Source organism: Pecten maximus, chromosome 19 (genome assembly GCF_902652985.1).
Source record: "Pecten maximus chromosome 19, xPecMax1.1, whole genome shotgun sequence".
Taxonomy (NCBI): Eukaryota; Metazoa; Mollusca; class Bivalvia; order Pectinida; family Pectinidae; genus Pecten; species Pecten maximus.
The window spans coordinates 24,848,353-24,870,595 of record NC_047033.1 but is presented as its reverse complement, the minus strand read 5'-3'; positions in this window follow the sequence as shown (position 1 = coordinate 24,870,595).

Here is a 22,243-nt window from a genome sequence, read left to right as displayed (position 1 = left end):
ATTAATTTATCTATAACGAAAACCACGACCAGTAAATAAACATTATGATCGGTAATTAATTTATCTAGAACTGTAACCACGACCTGTAAATAAACATTATGATCGGTAATTAATTTATCTGTAACGGTTACCACGACCTTTAAAATAATATAAACTTTATTTTATTCATTCAATTCATGCATATACAATACACAATCATACAATTATAATGTGAATAGGATTCGGAAACAAGTATAAGACTTATATTAATCCGTCTCCTTTTATGTCACATAAGTAAACGGCAGCAAGTGGGAGAATAAAAATAGATGAGCAATGTAATACTTGTATAGATGAAAAATGGGGAAATTCGGAAAAGAGGAGAGATGAAAAGACCAGAAGAAAAAGATCAGACCTTTAAAATAGACATTATGAACGGTAATTATTTTTTCTATAGTTGTAACCGAGAACTGTAAAATATACATTTTTATTTGACAGTTATTCTTTTTTTCTTGAACTGTAACCACGACCTGTAATATAAACATGATGATTTTCAGTTGATTTGTACAAAACGTCAAGATTCTACAGTACTTCAAATTGACAATAGGTTTGATAAGTAATTCAATCCAGAATATATGGCCATTTGGGTACATTGAATAAAAAGCTAATCAATACATTTCAAATGTTTTGAAGATATAAGCATGAGAATGCGTTATATAAATATTATTGTTTTATCATTTTTTAGCCATTTCTAAATTATGATTAATTCTTATTATCATTTATACAATAAAAACATGATAATCGTCGTTTATTATAAATAACTTCCAAAGTTATTGAAGTTTACGACTTTTTTACATCACAAATGAAACATTATGATATTTTGTTCTTAAAAGGTTATTAATATTTCGTCCTCGATGCCGATTGATAGAAAATCCCCAGGGACGACCACCAATGCAATTGTATGACTGTGTCCCTCATCAATGTAGAAGGTATGCGACGAATTCCTGCAATTTCAATTCCATCTCAGTTAATTCAATCAACTAGAAGAGACGGGTATATATTAGCATTAAACAGCTGACAAATTATACTGTATGATAGCTCAGACATACCCGCTCATGCCAAAAGCACCAGCCACGAGGTCAGTCCTTTAGAATGACCGCCATTTATAAATGTGTATGGCCTGTCATTTTCTTCACCACCAAGAAAAAGGGGTGTGAACTTAGTAAATGCATTAATTTAATATATATAACTACAGGCAACATTATGGCAATTTACTCAAACGTTAAACGTCGAAAATCAAATAGGTATTTAATAGCATATCGTTGTTCGATTGAATTTAATTGAGGAAATATGCAATATTTCATATTTCGTTAAATTATTTCTGTTTTTAGCAATTTTTATACAATTATAGACATTGGATGAGGCCGATACATGATTTTATTAACATGAGAAAATAATATTAACCGAGGATGATTTTTTTTTTTACAATTAACAAAATTATATATCGACCGAAATCAACAGGTTAGTTTAAACAATATTTATTCATTAATCAAAATAGTCAATACATAACCAAATATTTTTATGGGATGGGAAAACAAGCTTAGAGCTTATATTAACTCCTTTCCCATGTACATACAAAGGCAAATAATAAATCTTCGGAACTGGAATACCTTACATCAATATGGAATGAAATAATAATATTTATTGGTTACAATTAAAACCAATAGACATATATATATGTCAAATCAACAGGTTATAAAAATGTCAGTTGAACAAATATGTTCAGTGATTAATGCATGTAACTTTAAGAAACTATAGCATGAAACATTTTCAAAAACAAAAGTATATTCTTTATACACTACACAATCCAAATAGTAAAAATTTACACCAAAATTACATTAATTTTTAACTAATATAACCGCTCTCAAAAGTTCAAATACATTGCTTGGACAATGCCAAGTATAAGGAAATACGAAAATATATTTTTTGGAAACGGTGAATTATCTGTTATTTTTTTTTTTTTTCTATCACGATAGTTCGAAGTTGATATTTACATGAGTTATCTGACCTGAGTTTAGTTAATACGAATTAGTGATCGAAAAATATAATTTGTAATGAAAATTACAATATCCAAATTATGAACAATCTAGCACTTTTTCTAAGAAAGGTGATGCTGTTGAGTTGAATGTATACCTATATTTGCATGTGTAGTTACTTGTATTATACACTGTATGTATCCATCTTGTCATGCTTATTTCTATTGTTTGTCACAAATGTCCTCATGCTACACAACTTCATGTGTCTGAGTGTATCAATAAAAAAGAAATGAAATCTTGATACACTTTAGGTCTGTTTGCGTCTTTTACATAGACGAAGACCACACTATCAAAGACAGTGATGTAACACAATAGAATAAAAATAACCTGGCAGCATATCTATGTTAAATGGATCCTGTAATCATAACTAATTCTGTTTTTTTTTAAATTTGTTTTTGTGCATTCAGCATCAGCATCAGCTTGAATCTAAACTTTATAAAATTTCCTTCTGATAAATTTACACACACATGATGAAATTATGTTTTCCTTGCTTTTAAAATGGATTTTTCAATTAATGTTTTGTCATAGAAATTACATCAATTTACTTTCTTTGTGAACAATTTCATTGTATTGCTATACAAGACATTTACTTTGAAATCATGCAGATACTCTCGGCAACAGTTTGGTAGATTTTTATTGCTCATCATAGCTCTGAACATAGAACGAACACCAACAGTCCTGTAAACTAAATGTTCATTTTACATTTCTTTTAAGATGTTTGCAGATTAAGAAGAATTACCTTCACTTCTTACAAAGCCACACTGTAATCTCAAATGTTCGTCGACTGTTGAGTAATTAACGCGCGCGCACGCAAAAACATATATAAATTAAGTTCTTATGCATTTTGATATTTCATATTGTGTTCTCAAATGAGAGACCATTAGTGCAGAAATATGAAACAAAACCCGTTGAAAATTTACGAAAAGGTCAACATCAAGTCCATTCGAACAAAACGTCACGATATATCGGTATGTCTTTGAGGTGGTAACCGCTGAAGCAAGTAACAATTTTCTGATAAAATTAAACAAATATTGTCAATATGCCTGATCAATTTTCACCTAACGTTTCGTTCCGAAAAAAAAGTGTAATTGCATAAATATAGATGGAAATACCTGATGGATCTGAATCAACAGCTGGCGAGATACAATAAAACATGAAAATGAGGCTCCCGAATCCCATAATGCAGTGCGAACAGGAAATATCTTTAAAATAAGATAATCGGCTAAGTTGATATTGTTGTACAATTTGAAAGGATTGTTTTTATTTTCGACAAATTGAACAATAAACAGACTCGGAAGAGAATTCTTTGTCTAATTCAATCGGTCTGACTTTATGAATGGAAACGATGTTCTGAACAATCGTAAACATTACTGCATTTACTTCGCTTTGACTTAGATTTTGCAGTCTGATTGAACCGGTCTGACCGCATAATTGGAAACAAACACATGCTGACCAATCGTAAAAAAACGCGGTATTTACTTCGATAGTGTGTGATGAAGGTTTTATACGGCTTTGCCAAAAAATATGTTCTGATGTAAATAACATAAGCGAACGAAAACGTGTTTAAAAGAAAACAACAACACATTCCGATATCTAAAAGAGAAAGCATTCATAGAGTAGAGAGCATTGAAAGATATTTCTTGGAAATGAGTTCAATCGTTGGAAAATCATGAAAGAATTTGTACTCGATACGTAGTTTGTTAGGTTTGGGTGAAATCTGTATGCCATTTCCCGTTCCAGACAAGCTTCCTATGTCCGCAATATGAACTTTTTCATCTCAATAATTTGATCTTCGATAAGACCGTTGTTGAGAAGAAAAGACAGCACATAGTCCGGTTGTTGGAAAATGATTCGGGATAGGGAATGGTGTACAAAATTCTACCAAACCATTTCTTGTATGGGTGTGTTCATGTCGCCTCGCTTTGGATATGTCGTCACTCTCTCAAATATAATTTGCAATTCGAGCTATTTTTAGACTTATTTTTATTTAGTTTAAACATTATTTTATTCAACAAGACACAATAACATTACAGATACAGAAAATTGCAAATGGGATGGGAAAACAATCTTAAAGCTTATATTAATTCCTTTCCCAAATATACATGTTTACTTATATAATTTCTTACTATGCAGGACATTGGAAGGTTATCAGACCACTTGATCAGGTTTTTAACATTGCCGCCCCGGTAAATTAAAATAAACAACAGTTTGGTTTGGTTTTTATTTTGTTAAATGTCTTATCAACGGCCAGAGTTATTTAAGGACGTGCCAGGTTTTGGAGGTGGAGGAAAGCCGTAGTACCCGGAGAAAAACCACCGACCTACGGCCAGTACCTGGCAACTAACTGCTCAAAGCGGGTTTTGTACTCCCAACCCAGAAGTGGAGGGCCAGTAATAAAGTGTCGGGACACCTTAACCGCTCGGCCACCATAAACTCATCATTACAGTAGTTATAACGTTGAGATATCATTAATTGGTTTGACATTGCTAACGTCCTATCTACAGCTGACATTGTTTTGACGACGGTTTTCCGTGTATGACATCGTCGAGTATGACAGCGTCGTGTGTGACAGCGTCGTGTGTAAATGCTTCTTGAGTGGAAGCGTCGTGTGTGACAGCGTGGTGTATGACAGCGTCGTGTGTGACAGTGTCGTGTGTGAATGCGTCGTGTATGACAGCGTCGTGTATGGCATCGTGGTGTATGACAGTGTCGTGTATGACAGCGTCGTGTGTGACAGCGTCGTGTGTGACAGTGTCGTGTGTGACAGCGTCGTGTGTGAATGCGTCGTGTGTGACAGCGTCGTGTGTGACAGTGTCGTGTGTGACAACGTCGTGTGTGACAGTGTCGTGTGTGACAGTGTCGTGTGTGACAGCGTCGTGTGTGACAGAGTCGTGTATGACAGCGTCGTGTGTGACAGTGTCGTGTATGACAGCGTCGTGTGTGAATGCGTCGTGTGTGACAGCGTCGTGTGTGAATGCGTCGTGTGTGACAGCGTCGTGTGTGACAGTGTCGTGTATGAGAGTGTCGTGTGTGACAGCGTCGTGTGTGACAGCGTCGTGTATGGCAGCGTTCTATGTGACAGTGTCGTGTGTGACAGCGTCGTGTATGACAGCGTCGTGTGTGACAGTGTCGTGTGTGACAACGTCGTGTGTGACAGTGTCGTGTATGACAACGTCGTGTGTGACAGCGTCGTGTGTGACAGTGTCGTGTGTGACAACGTCGTGCGCGGAGATTTGATATTTTTCTGGGATGATTTAGTGTCAATTTAACACAGACTTGTGAGTCAAATTTTACTTGGTTGATAAAATGTCTATTTAACACAGATTGTTGAGTTCATTTTACTAGGACGACATATTGTCAGTTTAATACAGATTTGTGAGTCACATTTTACTGGGATAATAAAGATCAATTTAATACAGATTTTGAGTCATATGCCGATATATTGCATTAAAGATGTGTTTTCTTTATTGAAATAGGTACAATTGTAAACATTGCGTATGAAATGAAAACATCGAAATCACAAAACGGTCTACATTTGTACAAGACGGAGTATTCCATTTTTCGCCGCCTTCGGAATGATAAAACAAATATGACGTCATGTTTACTCACCGGCGGGAAATGTAATTAAGCGAATAACAATCAGAACCAGCAACGTACCTTAATCGTTCCAATATTGTAAAATAATTCATCAAAAAACGCAGGAATGATATCAAAGTTATGAAGCACGTGCGGAAAGTATGTGTTATATCGTGATGATAACAAAGGAATTAAGTAAGTTACTTTTTTTCTCTCGATTTTTATTGTTTGTATATTAGATTTACATTCCAGGTTTGTTGAAATAGTAAATAATCGTGTATTTCCGGTCACTTAACTCGAGTTCAACCAAGCGTGACTTTCACTGAGTTCAGTGGTGAGTTGTGTTATACATTCTGTGTTTCATTAATTAAATGAATCACGGATTATATTGAACCAAAATTGACACTTATGAACATCAACCCACTCAGGATATTTACACAAATTAAACTCTGTAAGATCAAATCCATTGAGAAAAAAATGAAGTAAGAGAGCCTCAAGGTTCAATCGCTAGATGGCGTTACTGTGTACAGTCGGCATTTACAAGTGATCCATGTTTTCTTCTGGAGTATCGGTTTTCACCAGACTAACCGGAATTAGCGGAAGTCTCTAGAACCCGAATCATACTGACTTACAGGGTCATGGGTCAAGGCCACCGAACAGTAACACGACAGACTAAAGGTTGTATTTGACACGTAGTACAAAAACTACTCATTCACTGCTTCAAATGCAAACCAGACCTTCTACAACGAAACTAAAATTACAATCCCCAAACATGCATGAAACTATATTAATCTTACTTAAAGTCACATGTGCAGCCAGATTAATAAACACAGTAAGATTAAACAAACAACAAAGGGCTTCATGAAACAGCGCCGTCGTAAGAGTGACGTAGCTCTTTGTCATGTTGCTTGTATTTACGAGAATGGTCTACACAGGATTATCGGCCTTTGTTAGATTTTTTTACCCAAATTTCCCGAGCTGCAGTTTAAATTCCATTGCTGTAGAATTTCTAACTGCGACATTTACAGATTCTTGACCAATCCTCAGGACTGTGTAATACTGGAAACAGTTGAATATGATGAGATACGCTTACTGTGTGAGATACTCTATTTTATATGGATTGGATTCTAATCAACAAACTAGGACGGATTCAAATCCAAACAAAGTGAATGGGTTCTAATCCACAAGAAAGAAACAGATTCCAATCCACACAGAAGGATTTCTTTTTTTTATCTGGACTGAGGGTTAGATTCTAGTCCACACAGAAGGGTTGGATTATACTCCACACAGAAGGGTAGTCTAAACCACACAGAAGGGTTGGATTCTAAACCACACAGAAGGGTTGGATTATAATACACACAGAAGGGTTGGATTTTAGCCCACACAGAAGGGTTGGATATAAGCCACACAGAAGGGTTGGATTATAATCCACACAGAAGGGTTAGATTATAATCCACACAGAAGGGTTAGATTATAATCCACACAGAAGGGTTGGATTATAATCCACACAGAAGGGTCGGATTCTAATCCACACAGAAGGGTTAGATTATAATCCACACAGAAGGGTTGGATTATAATCCACACAGAAGGGTTGGATTATAATCCACACAGAAGGGTCGGATTCTAATCCACACAGAAGGGTTGGATTCTAGTCCACACAGAAGGGTCGGATTCCAATCCACACAGAAGGGTTAGATTCTAAACCACACAGAAGGGTTGGATTCTAGTCCACACAGAAGGGTTGGATTCTAATCCACACAGAAGGGTTGGATTCTAAACCACACAGAAGGGCTGGATTCTAGTCCACACAGAAGGGTTGGATTATAATCCACACAGAAGGGTTAGATTATAATACACACAGAAGGGTTGGATTCTAGTCCACACAGAAGGGTTGGATATAAGCCACACAGAAGGGTTGGATTATAATCCACACAGAAGGGTTGGATATAAGCCACACAGAAGGGTTGGATTATATTCCACACAGAAGGGTTGGATTATAATACACACAGAAGGGTTGGATTCCAATCCACACAGAAGGGTTGGATTCTAGTCCACACAGAAGGGTTGGATTATAATCCACACAGAAGGGTTGGATATAATCCACACAGAAGGGTTAGATTATAATCCACACAGAAGGGTTGGATTATAATCCACACAGAAGGGTTGGATATAAGCCACACAGAAGGGTTGGATTATAATACACACAGAAGGGTTGGATTATAATCCACACAGAAGGGTTGGATTATAATCCTCACAGAAGGGTTGGATATAAGCCACACAGAAGGGTTGGATTATAATCCACACAGAAGGGTTGGATTATAATCCTCACAGAAGGGTTGGATATAAGCCACACAGAAGGGTTGGATTATAATCCACACAGAAGGGTTAGATTCTAATCCACACAGAAGGGTTGGATTCTAGTCCACACAGAAGGGTTGGATTCTAGTCCACACAGAAGGGTTGGATATAAGCCACACAGAAGGGTTGGATATAAGCCACACAGAAGGGTTAGATTCTAATCCACACAGAAGGGTTGGATTCTAGTCCACACAGAAGGGTTAGATTCTAATCCACACAGAAGGGTTGGATTCTAGTCCACACAGAAGGGTTGGATTATAATCCACACAGAAGGGTTGGATATAAGCCACACAGAAGGGTTGGATTATAATCCACACAGAAGGGTTGGATATAAGCCACACAGAAGGGTTGGATATAAGCCACACAGAAGGGTTGGATTATAATCCACACAGAAGGGTCGGATTCTAAACCACACAGAAGGGTTGGGTTATAATACACACAGAAGGGTTGGATTATAATACACACAGAAGGGTTGGGTTATAATACACACAGAAGGGTTGGATTATAATCCATACAGAAGGGTCGGATTCTAAACCACACAGAAGGGTTGGATTATAATACACACAGAAGGGTTGGATTCTAATCCATACAGAAGGGTTGGGTTATAATACACACAGAAGGGTTGGGTTATAATACACACAGAAGGGTTGGATTATAATACACACAGAAGGGTTGGGTTATAATACACACAGAAGGGTTGGATTATAATCCATACAGAAGGGTCGGATTCTAAACCACACAGAAGGGTTAGATTCTAATCCACACAGAAGGGTTGGATTATATTCCACACAGAAGGGTTTGATTATAATCCACACAGAAGGGTTGGATATAAGCCACACAGAAGGGTTGGATTATATTCCACACAGAAGGGTTTGATTATAATCCACACAGAAGGGTTGGATATAATCCACACAGAAGGGTTGGATATAAGCCACACAGAAGGGTTAGATTATAATCCACACAGAAGGGTTGGATTCCAATCCACACAGAAGGGTTGGGTTCTAAACCACACAGAAGGGTTGGGTTCTAAACCACACAGAAGGGTTGGATTATAATACACACAGAAGGGTTGGATTCCAATCCACACAGAAGGGTTGGATTCCAATCCACACAGAAGGGTTGGATTATAATACACACAGAAGGGTTGGATTCCAATCCACACAGAAGGGTTGGGTTCTAAACCACACAGAAGGGTTGGGTTCTAAACCACACAGAAGGGTTGGGTTCTAAACCACACAGAAGGGTTGGATTATAATACACACAGAAGGGTTGGATTCCAATCCACACAGAAGGGTTGGATTCCAATCCACACAGAAGGGTTGGATTATATTCCACACAGAAGGGTTAGATTATAATACACACAGAAGGGTTGGATTATATTCCACACAGAAGGGTTATATTCTAAACCACACAAAAGGGTTGGATTCTAGTCCACACAGAAGGGTTGGATTCTAGTCCACACAGAAGGGTTGGATTATATTCCACACAGAAGGGTTGGATATAAGCCACACAGAAGGGTTGGATTATAATACACACAGAAGTGTTGGATTATAATCCACACAGAAGGGTTGGATATAATACACACAGAAGGGTTGGATTCTAGTCCACACAGAAGGGTTGGATTATAAACCACACAGAAGGGTTGGATTATAATACACACAGAAGTGTTGGATTATAATCCACACAGAAGGGTTGGATTATAAACCACACAGAAGGGTTGGATTATAATACACACAGAAGTGTTGGATTATAATCCACACAGAAGGGTTGGATATAATCCACACAGAAGGGTTGGATTATAATACACACAGAAGGGTTAGATTCTAAACCACACAGAAGGGTTGGATTATAATCCACACAGAAGGGTTGGATATAATCCACACAGAAGGGTTGGATTATAATCCACACAGAAGGGTTGGATTATAATCCACACAGAAGGGTTGGATATAATCCACACAGAAGGGTTGGATTATAATCCACACAGAAGGGTTGGATATAATCCACACAGAAGGGTTGGATTATAATCCACACAGAAGGGTTGGATATAATCCACACAGAAGGGTTGGATTATAATCCACACAGAAGGGTTGGATTATAATACACACAGAAGGGTTGGATTATAAACCACACAAAAGGGTTGGATATAATCCACACAGAAGGGTTGGATTATAATCCACACAGAAGGGTTGGATATAATCCACACAGAAGGGTTGGATTATAATCCACACAGAAGGGTTGGATATAATCCACACAGAAGGGTTGGATTATAATCCACACAGAAGGGTTGGATTATAATACACACAGAAGGGTTGGATATAATCCACACAGAAGGGTTGGATTATAATCCACACAGAAGGGTTGGATTATAATCCACACAGAAGGGTTGGATATAATCCACACAGAAGGGTTGGATTATAATCCACACAGAAGGGTTTGATTATAATACACACAGAAGGGTTGGATTATAATCCACACAGAAGGGTTGGATATAATCCACACAGAAGGGTTGGATTATAATACACACAGAAGGGTTGGATTATAATCCACACAGAAGGGTTGGATTATAATCCACACAGAAGGGTTGGATATAATCCACACAGAAGGGTTGGATTATCATCCACACAGAAGGGTTGGATATAATCCACACAGAAGGGTTGGATTATAATCCACACAGAAGGGTTGGATTATAATCCACACAGAAGGGTTGGATTATAATCCACACAGAAGGGTTGGATTATAAACCGCACAGAAGGGTTGGATATAATCCACACAGAAGGGTTGGATTATAATCCACACAGAAGGGTTGGATATAATCCACACAGAAGGGTTGGATTATAATCCACACAGAAGGGTTGGATATAATCCACACAGAAGGGTTGGATTATAATCCACACAGAAGGGTTGGATTATTATACACACAGAAGGGTTAGATTCTAAACCACACAGAAGGGTTGGATTATAATCCACACAGAAGGGTTGGATTATAATCCACACAGAAGGGTTGGATTATAATCCACACAGAAGGGTTGGATTATAATACACACAGAAGGGTTAGATTCTAAACCACACAGAAGGGTTGGATTATAAATCACACAGAAGGGTTAGATTCTAAACCACACTGAAGGGTTGGATTATAATCCACACAGAAGGGTTGGATATAAGCCACACAGAAGGGTTGGATTATAAACCACACAGAAGGGTTGGATTATACTCCACACAGAAGGGTTGGATATAAGCCACACAGAAGGGTTGGATATAAGCCACACAGAAGGGTTGGATTATAATCCACACAGAAGGGTTGGATTATAATACACACAGAAGGGTTAGATTCTAAACCACACAGAAGGGTTGGATATAAACCACACAGAAGGGTTGGATTATAATCCACACAGAAGGGTTGGATATAAGCCACACAGAAGGGTTGGATTATAAACCACACAGAAGGGTTGGATTATATTCCACACAGAAGGGTTGGATTATAATCCACACAGAAGGGTTGGATTATAATCCACACAGAAGGGTTGGATTATAATCCATACAGAAGGGTTGGATTATAAACCACCCAGAAGGGTTGGATTATAATCCACACAGAAGGGTTGGATTATATTCCAAACAGAAGGGTTGGATTCTAGTCCACACAGAAGGGTTGGATTATAATCCACACAGAAGGGTTGGATATAAGACACATAGAAGGGTTGGATTATAATACACACAGAAGGGTTAGATTCTAAACCACACAGAAGGGTTGGGTTCTAAACCACACAGAAGGGTTGGATTATAATCCACACAGAAGGGTTGGATTATAATCCACACAGAAGGGTTGGGTTCTAAACCACACAGAAGGGCTGGATTCCAAACAACACAGAAGGGTTGGATTATATTACACACAGAAGGGTTGGATTCTAATCCAAACAAAGGGATTGGGTTCTAACCCAAAAGAAGAAACATATACTAATCAAATCAGAGGAGATGGATTTTGATCCACACACATTTGCTTCTAATCCGTACTGACGGTTGGATTCTTATTGACACAGAAGTGCCGGATTCCGATAGAAAAAAAAACAACGTTGACATTGCAATCAATATGAATAGAGTGATGTATCTGTACTGTACCTAACGTATATATCTGTACTGTATCTAACGTATGTATCTGTACTGTATCTAACGTATATATCTGTACCTAACGTATATATCTGTACTGTATCTAACGTATATATCTGTACCTAACGTATATATCTGTACTGTACCTAACGTATATATCTGTACTGTATCTAACGTATGTATCTGTACTGTATCTAACGTATATATCTGTACCTAACGTATGTATCTGTACTGTATCTAACGTATATATCTGTACCTAACGTATGTATCTGTACTGTATCTAACGTATATATCTGTACTGTACCTAACGTATGTATCTGTACTGTACCTAACGTATATATCTGTACTGTATCTAACGTATATATCTGTACCTAACGTATATATCTGTACTGTATCTAACGTATATATCTGTACCTAACGTATATATCTGTACTGTACCTAACGTATATATCTGTACCTAACGTATATATCTGTACTGTACCTAACGTATATATCTGTACTGTATCTAACGTATATATATGTACTGTACCTAACGTATATATCTGTACTGTACCTAACGTATATATCTGTACTGTATCTAACGTATATATCTGTACTGTATCTAACGTATATATCTGTACTGTACCTAACGTATGTATCTGTACTGTACCTAACGTATATATCTGTACTGTATCTAACGTATATATCTGTACCTAACGTATATATCTGTACTGTATCTAACGTATATATCTGTACCTAACGTATATATCTGTACTGTACCTAACGTATATATCTGTACCTAACGTATATATCTGTACTGTACCTAACGTATATATCTGTACTGTATCTAACGTATATATCTGTACTGTACCTAACGTATATATCTGTACTGTACCTAACGTATATATCTGTACTGTATCTAACGTATATATCTGTACCTAACGTATATATCTGTACTGTATCTAACGTATATATCTGTACCTAACGTATATATCTGTACCTAACGTATATATCTGTACTGTACCTAACCTATATATCTGTACTGTATCTAACGTATATATCTGTACTGTATCTAACGTATATATCTGTACTGTATCTAACGTATATATCTGTACCTAACGTATATATCTGTACTGTATCTAACGTATATATCTGTACCTAACCTATATATCTGTACTGTATCTAACGTATATATCTGTATCTAACGTATATATCTGTACTGTACCTAAAGTATATATCTGTACCTAACGTATATATCTGTATCTAACGTATATATCTGTACCTAACGTATATATATGTACTGTATCTAACGTATATATCTGTATCTAACGTATATATATGTACTGTATCTAACGTAAATATCTGTACTGTACCTAACGTATATATCTGTACTGTACCTAACGTATATATCTGTATCTAACGTATATATCTGTACCTAACGTATATATCTGTACTGTATCTAACGTATATATCTGTACCTAACGTATATATCTGTACTGTATCTAACGTATATATCTGTACTGTACCTAACGTATATATCTGTACCTAACGTATATATCTGTACTGTACCTAACGTATATATCTGTACTGTACCTAACGTATATATCTGTACTGTATCTAACGTATATATCTGTACTGTACCTAACGTATATATCTGTACCTAACGTATATATCTGTACTGTATCTAACGTATATATCTGTACTGTACCTAACGTATATATCTGTACCTAACGTATTTATCTGTACTGTACCTAATGTATATATCTGTACTGTACCTAACGTATTTATCTGTACTGTACCTAACGTATATATATGTACTGTACCTAACGTATTTATCTGTACTGTACCTAACGTATATATCTGTACTGTACCTAAGGTATATATCTGTATCTAACGTATATATCTGTACCTAACGTATATATCTGTACTGTACCTAACGTATATATCTGTACTGTACCTAACGTATATATCTGTACTGTATCTAACGTATATATCTGTACTGTACCTAACGTATATATCTGTACCTAACGTATATATCTGTACTGTATCTAACGTATATATCTGTACTGTACCTAACGTATATATCTGTACCTAACGTATTTATCTGTACTGTACCTAATGTATATATCTGTACTGTACCTAACGTATTTATCTGTACTGTACCTAACGTATATATATGTACTGTACCTAACGTATTTATCTGTACTGTACCTAACGTATATATCTGTACTGTACCTAACGTATATATCTGTACCTAACGTATATATCTGTACTGTATCTAACGTATATATCTGTACTGTACCTAATGTATATATCTGTACCTAACGTATATATCTGTACTGTACCTAAGGTATATATCTGTACCTAACGTATATATCTGTATCTAACGTATATATCTGTACCTAACGTATTTATCTGTACTGTACCTAACGTATATATCTGTACCTAAGGTATATATCTGTACCTAACGTATATATCTGTACTGTACCTAATGTATATATCTGTACCTAACGTATATATCTGTACTGTACCTAAGGTATATATCTGTACCTAACGTATATATCTGTACTGTACCTAATGTATATATCTGTACCTAACGTATATATCTGTACTGTACCTAACGTATATATCTGTACCTAACGTATTTATCTGTACTGTACCTAACGTATATATCTGTACCTAACGTATATATCTGTACTGTACCTAACGTATATATCTGTACCTAACGTATATATCTGTACTGTACCTAATGTATATATCTGTACCTAACGTATATATCTGTACTGTATCTAACGTATATATCTGTACTGTACCTAACGTATATATCTGTACCTAACGTATATATCTGTACTGTACCTAACGTATATATCTGTACTTAACGTATATATCTGTACTGTACCTAACGTATATATCTGTACTGTACCTAACGTATATATCTGTACCTAACGTATATATCTGTACTGTACCTAACGTATATATCTGTACTGTACCTAACGTGTATATCTGTACTGTATCTAACGTATATATCTGTACCTAACGTATATATCTGTACTGTACCTAACGTATATATCTGTACTGTATCTAACGTATATATCTGTACTGTATCTAACGTATATATCTGTACCTAACGTATATATCTGTACTGTATCTAACGTATATATCTGTACCTAACGTAAATATCTGTACCTAACGTATATATCTGTACCTAACGTATGTATCTGTACTGTACCTAACGTATATATCTGTACCTAACGTATATATCTGTACTGTACCTAACGTATATATCTGTATCTAACGTATATATCTGTACTGTACCTAACGTATATATCTGTACCTAACGTATATATCTGTACTGTACCTAACGTATATATCTGTATCTAACGTATATATCTGTACTGTACCTTACGTATATATCTGTACCTAACGTATATATCTGTACCTAACGTATATATCTGTACTGTACCTAACGTATATATCTTTACTGATCTAACGTTTGCTGTCTATTGCCTACTGCCCTCTGCCTTTCACTCTCACACATGTGACACTTGATGCAATTGTAAATCTTTTGCATCAATATTAGTAAAATACAATGTATTCGTAAAGCCTTGGAATCTGTTTTCCAGAATACGTTGAGTATTTTGTCCCAAAGCCTTTAATGAAGTCGATGACGTCATCCTTTTAACTTCCCGTGTCCTTCTTCCTGATTTTGTCTCGTATCACCAATGCCTACCAATCTTTTCTTTAATCATGATGTTGCAGTAGCAACCATTTTAACATGTACAACTTAATCACGTGGCTACAGATATGCTTTTTTTCATATATAAGAGTACAGAGTAAAACTCGCCTTAATGAATGTTTTTCTCTATTTCCGTTTCTTTGTGGTATCGTTGACCTGTCACGATCACCGAAACAAATTTCAAATTTCCTTTAATCTAACCCCGTGAAACAATAAACCAAGGCGTGAAATCTAACATCCTTACCCTAACTTAGGGAATACTATTCGTGTGCTACATTAATTAATCACATCATTGAGCGTACTTTAAAGTACGTGAAGATGCGCCGTCAAATACATTGTATGTCAGTTATGTTTACGTTATTTCAAGAAATCAATTCGACAATTCGCAAAATTTGAAAGAAACACCGTAATATTTCAATATTCATTTCACAACCACATGAGCTGTCTACAAGAAGACCATAACAATTGTCATGATATTATCAAACGTGTCAGGATATTTTTTATGTTTAAAGATCCTACGTCGCTGAAAGCTTATACACTGCTTGTCACAAGAATGAGTAAAAATAGCCCCAAGTAGAAATATCCTTAATCAGCGTCTGGTCTTGTTTGTCTCTGGTCTTGTTTGTCTCCTGTCTTGTATGTCCCCTGTCTTGTCTGTCCTCTGTATTGTCTGTCCTTTGTCTTGTCTGTCCTCTGTATTGTCTGTCCTTTGTCTTGTCTGTCCTCTGTCTTGTCTGTCCTCCGTCTTGTCTGTCCTCTGTATTGTCTGTCCTCTGTCTTGTCTGTCCTTTGTCTTGTCTGTCCTCTGTATTGTCTGTCCTCTGTATTGTCTGTCCTTTGTCTTGTCTGTCCTCTGTCTTGTGTGTCTCCTGTCTTGTAAGTCCTCTATCTTGTCTGTAATCTGTCCTTTTTGTATTCTGTCTTGTATTTATTCAGTCTTGTTTGTCTCCTGTCCTGTCTGTCCTCTGTCTTGTCTTTGTCCCGTCTAGTTTGTCTCATTTCTTATTGTCTCCTGTCTTGTCTGTCTCCTATTTTGTTCGTCTCTTATCTTGTTTGTTTCCTGTCTTGCTAGTCCTCTGTCTTGTTTGTCTTGTGTCCATTTAAATCTTGTCATGTTTGTCCATTGTCTTGTTTACTCCTGTCCTGTTTGTCTACTGTATCATTATCTCCTTTCTTTTCTGTCCTGTGTTATTTGTCCTCTATCTTGTAACTTTCCTGTCTTTTTGTCTGAAGTCTTCATTGTCTTCTGTCTTGTTTGTCCTCTGTCTTGTATGGGGCCACGGTGGCCGTGTGGTTAAGGTGTCCCGACACTTTATCACTAGCCCTCCACCTCTGGGTTTGGAGTTCGAAACCTACGTGGGGCAGTTGCCAGGTACTGACCGTAGGCCGGTGGTTTTTCTCCGGGTACTCCGGCTTTCCTCCACCTCCAAAACCTGACACGTCCTTAAATTACCCTGGCTGTTAATAGGACGTTAAACAAAAACAAACCTAACCAACTGTCTTGTTTGTCATCTGTCATGTTTGTCTCCAGGGTGTTCTGTCCTTTTATTCTGTTTGTCCCTTGTGTTGTTTGTATCCTGTCTTGTTTGTCTTCTGTCTTTTTAGTCTCCTTTCTTTTCTATCCTCTATTTTCCCCTGTCTTGCTTTTCCGCTCTCCTGTCTCTTGTCTTATTTGTCCTTTGTCCTGTTTGTCTGCTGTCTTATTTCTCAGCTTTCTTGTTTGTCTCCTATTTTGTGAGTCCTGCATCTTGTTTGCAATCTGTCTTTCTTATTACCTGACTTATCTGTTTCCTTTCTTTTTCGTGTCTCGTCTTGTTTTTTATTTCCTACTCTGTGTTTTCTGTGTCCCCTATTATTTGTTTCTTGTCTTGTCTGTCTTCTGTCTGCTTTGTCTCCTATCTTGTCTGTCTGCTGTCTACTTTGTCCCCTGTCTTGTCTGTCTTTTGTCTACTTTGTCTTCTGTCTTGTTTGTCTTCTGTCTACTTTGTCTTCTATCTTGTCTCTCTTCTGTCTACTTTGTCTCCTATCTTATCTGTCTTTTGTCTACTTTGTCTCCTGTCTTATCTGTCTTTTGTCTACTTTGTCTCCTATCTTATCTGTCTTTTGTCTACTTTGTCTCCTGTCTTGTCTGTATTTTGTCAACTTTATCTCCTGTCTTTTCTGTATTTTGTCTACTTTGTCTCCTGTCTTGTTTGTCTTCTGTCTCATGTCTTGTCCGTCTTCTGTCTACTTTGTCTCCTATCGTGTTTGTTCTTTTTGTCTACTTTGTCTTCTGTCTTGTCTGTCTTCTGTCTACTTTGTCTTCTATCTTATCTGTCTTTTGTCTACTTTGTCTCCTGTCTTTTCTGTTTTCTGTCTACTTTGTCTCCTATCTTATCTGTATTTTGTCTACTTTGTCTCCTGTCTTTTCTGTTTTCTGTCTACTTTGTCTCCTATCTTGTCTATCTTTTGTCTACTTTGTCTCCTGTCTTGTCTATCTTTTGTCTACTTTGTCTCCTGTCTTGTCCGTCTTTTGTCTACCTTGTCTCCTATCTTATCTGTCTTTTGTCTACTTTGTCTCCTATCTTGTCTATCTTTTGTCTACTTTGTCTCTTGTTTTTTCTGTCTTTTGTCTACTTTGTCTCCTATTTATATTTCTTCTGTCTACTTTGTCTCCTATCTTATCTGTCTTCTGTCTACTTTGTCTCCTATCTTATCTGTCTTTTGTGTACTTTGTCTCCTATCTTGCTTGTCTTTTGTCTACTTTGTCTCCTGTCTTATTTGTCTTTTGTCTACTTTGTCTCCTGTCTTGTTTGTCGTCTGTCTACTTTGTCTCCTATCTTATCTGTCTTTTGTCCACTTTGTCTCCTATCTTATCTGTCTTTTGTCTACTTTGTCTCCTGTCTTGTTTGTATTCTGTCTACTTTGTCTCCTATCTTATCTGTCTTTTGTCTACTTCATCTCCTATCTTGCTTGTCTTTTGTCTACGTTGTCTCCTGTCTGATTGTCTTTTGTCTACTTTGTCTCCTGTCTTGTTTGTCTTCTGTCTACTTTGTCTCTTATCGTGTTTGTTCTTTTTGTCTCCTTTGTCTTTTGTCTTGTCCGTCTTTTGTCTACTTTGTCTCCTATATTATCTGTCTTTGTCTACATTGTCTCCTGTCTTTCCTGTTTTCTGTCTACTTTGTTTCCTATCTTATCTGTAGTTTGTCTACTTTGTCTCCTGTCTTTTCTGTTTTCTGTCTACTTTGTCTCCTATCTTATCTGTCTTTTGTCTACTTTGTCTCCTGTCTTGTCCGTCTTTTGTCTACTTTGTCTCATGTCTTGTCTGTGTTCTGTCTACTTTGTCTCCTGTCTTGTCTATCTTTTGTCTACTTTGTCTCATGTCTTGTCCGTCTTTTGTCTATCTTGTCTCCTATCTTATATTTCTTCTGTCTACTTTGTCTCCTATCTTATCTGTCTTCTGTCTACTTTGTTTCCTATCTTATCTGTCTTTTGTCTACTTTGTCTCCTATCTTACTTGTCTTTTGTCTACTTTGTCTCCTGTCTTATCTGTCTTTTGTCTACTTTGTCTCCTGTCTTGTTTGTCTTATGTCTACTTTGTCTCCTATCGTGTTTGCTCTTTTGTCTACTGTGTCTCCTGTCTTGTCTGTTTTCTGTCTACTTTGTCTCCTATCTTATCTGTATTTTGTCACTTTGTCTCCTGTCTTTTCTGTCTACTTTGTCTCCTGTCTTGTCTATCTTTTGTCTACTTTGTCTCATGTCTTGTCCGTCTTTTGTCTATCTTGTCTCCTATCTTATCTGTCCTTTGTCTACTTTGTCTCCTGTCTGGTTTGTCTTTTTTCTACTTTGTCTCCTGTCTTGGCTGTATTATGTCTACTTTGTCTCCTATCTTTTCTATTTTCTGTCTACTTTGTCTCCTATCTTGTCTATCTTTTGCCTACTTTGTCTCCTGTCTGATCTGTCTTTTGTCTACTTTGTCTCCTGTCTTATATGTCTTCTGTCTACTTTGTCTCCTATATTATCTGTCTTTTGTCTACTTTTTCTCCTGTCTTGTCCGTCTTTTGTCTACTTTGTCTCATGTCTTGTCTGTATTCTGTCTACTTTGTCTCCTGTCTTGTCTGTCTATTGTCTCCTTTGTCTCCTATCTTGTTTGTCTTCTGTCTACTTTGTCTCCTGTCTTCTGTCTTCTCTGTCTTTTGTCTTATTTTTGTCGAGATGCTATCGTAAACGTGTCATTTAATTGATACGATGATATTGATTTTGATTTACTTATGATTTTCAGAAAGTTACGTTTCGTTTTTACGAACATTCAGGAGTGTAATATACTAGCGGTAATTATTGTACTATTTATAGAACCAAACCATTTACAGTGATGTATATTGTGAATATACGCATTATTATTGTTGTTTATTTAATCAACAAACATTTGTTTTTGGCCAGTGTTTGACTTGTATTGTCTGCCCATTATAAGGTTTATATGAAATTTTGTTTTAAAGTCACAGGGCATACGATATACGTGTGAAAATTGTCTGTCCATTTTTAGGGAAACGACTCAAACTTGAATGAATGAAATTAAAATACGTTACACTGTTTGTTAATTTTTTTTTTCATTCTCATCATCGAAGAGATATTGACGATTGTTTCCGCCAACTTATTTACAATAGTACGATTATAATTTATTCGATTTTAAACCTACAAAAATCACCCTTTTCGCGTATAATATTCAAGGTAAAATATTTTTTTATACATATTTTCAATACACATTATACAGCCACATATATGTCATCTATGTTTCCTTAAGGGTGTATCTTACACCTTAAAGCCACACACTCTCAAATAAATATATATAAATGTTTACATTTTGACCGGGTTACAGTTTTCAGACTTAATAAGTATATGCCTTACAGATTATCCCGAATCAATAACTTGAGGAAAATGTGTACTTATGAAAGTAAACGGTAAATTACCAAAAATAATAACTGGGTCCGACGGACCAAGTTTCTATGAAATTTAATCCCTCAATACAACGGGCGGGTTATCAGTCAACACAAAATGGCGGAACGCCGAAGGCATGGGTCTGTCAAAACCCAGACAAATTCTACAAACAAACAAAACAAACAAACAAAAAACTTGAATCGCAAAAACCAAGGATTTCCTAAGGAAAAGTATTGATTCGTTGAAACTAAGCAAGAGAAGGAAAAGGGAATAGACTCGAATTTCGATTTTGCTGGACAATAACTGGAATTTTATTTGATTTACAAATATTTTATTTGCTTCAAATGCATGAAGGATAAGGCTTTTCCTTTTTAAGTGATGGTAAATAACGTGCTATATGCTATCGTCAAAGGACATGTTACGTTCACGTGCAGTAAATTTAAGTACCGACTTGTTTCTGGATCCGTCCAGATACACTGTACTGTGATGTAAATATATATTTGGGATAAAATACTCCTCATTAATTAAGAAATCATAGTAACACGTATACAATCACAATCACTTCAAAAGGAAAAGAGAGACAAAATGTGGTTGATTATAGATTAAGGTCCGATTTTAAACAAGAATAGACTGTTGTTATATTTTATACCATATCAAAAGTTACATACTTAGCGCCATCACCATCATCAAAAAATTAAACTTATGATTTTATTTTTTAAATTGGAAAGATAATGAATTTTATGCCCGGCCTGTATATCTTATATTTTACTAGCGTATATAAGATATCACTATTTAAACATTTTGTTTGTTTGTTGTTTTTATTATTATTTATTTGAATATTTTTTGTTTGTTTGATTTTTTTTTTTTTTTTTTCATTGATCAAATACATTTCTTTATCACCGATGTCGCTTGATAGATGTTAGTAACAAGACATATCGGCGATAAAGCATATTTCAGTAAAAAAAAAAAAAATAAATAAATAAATAAAGAAGAATGGATGAAGAGATACAAGTGTAGATATGATATTTAAGTCATCATAATTTTTTTTATGACAGGGTATCATTCTGAAATAAATTTACTGGTGATATCAAACTATAACGATTATATTTTAATTGAGTAGTCGTTATTGATTAAAACAATCTATGAATAAATTCTTCACCCTTTCTACTTCGTGTGGTTTTCCAATGACATTTCTGTAACAAAATACAACTCTACCATAAAAATAAGTATTATAATGCGTTAAGTCCTGTTTTACACAGAATACGAAACGTCATTTTTTATACATGTAGAACATGAAACATGCCATTTTAACCTTTACAAAGCAAATTTCTTTTTATGGTTTTCATCAATAACTCGTCAATCACTTTTCCAGGTGTGGACGCAGATGGAGCGACCACAGGTAAGATCATGTAGGTAAATGTTGACCTGTACCCGGTGACTCCGCCATAAAACCATACCATTCCCATTAATCAGGAGAGGATAGGGCTCGGGAGGCATTCAGGAAGAT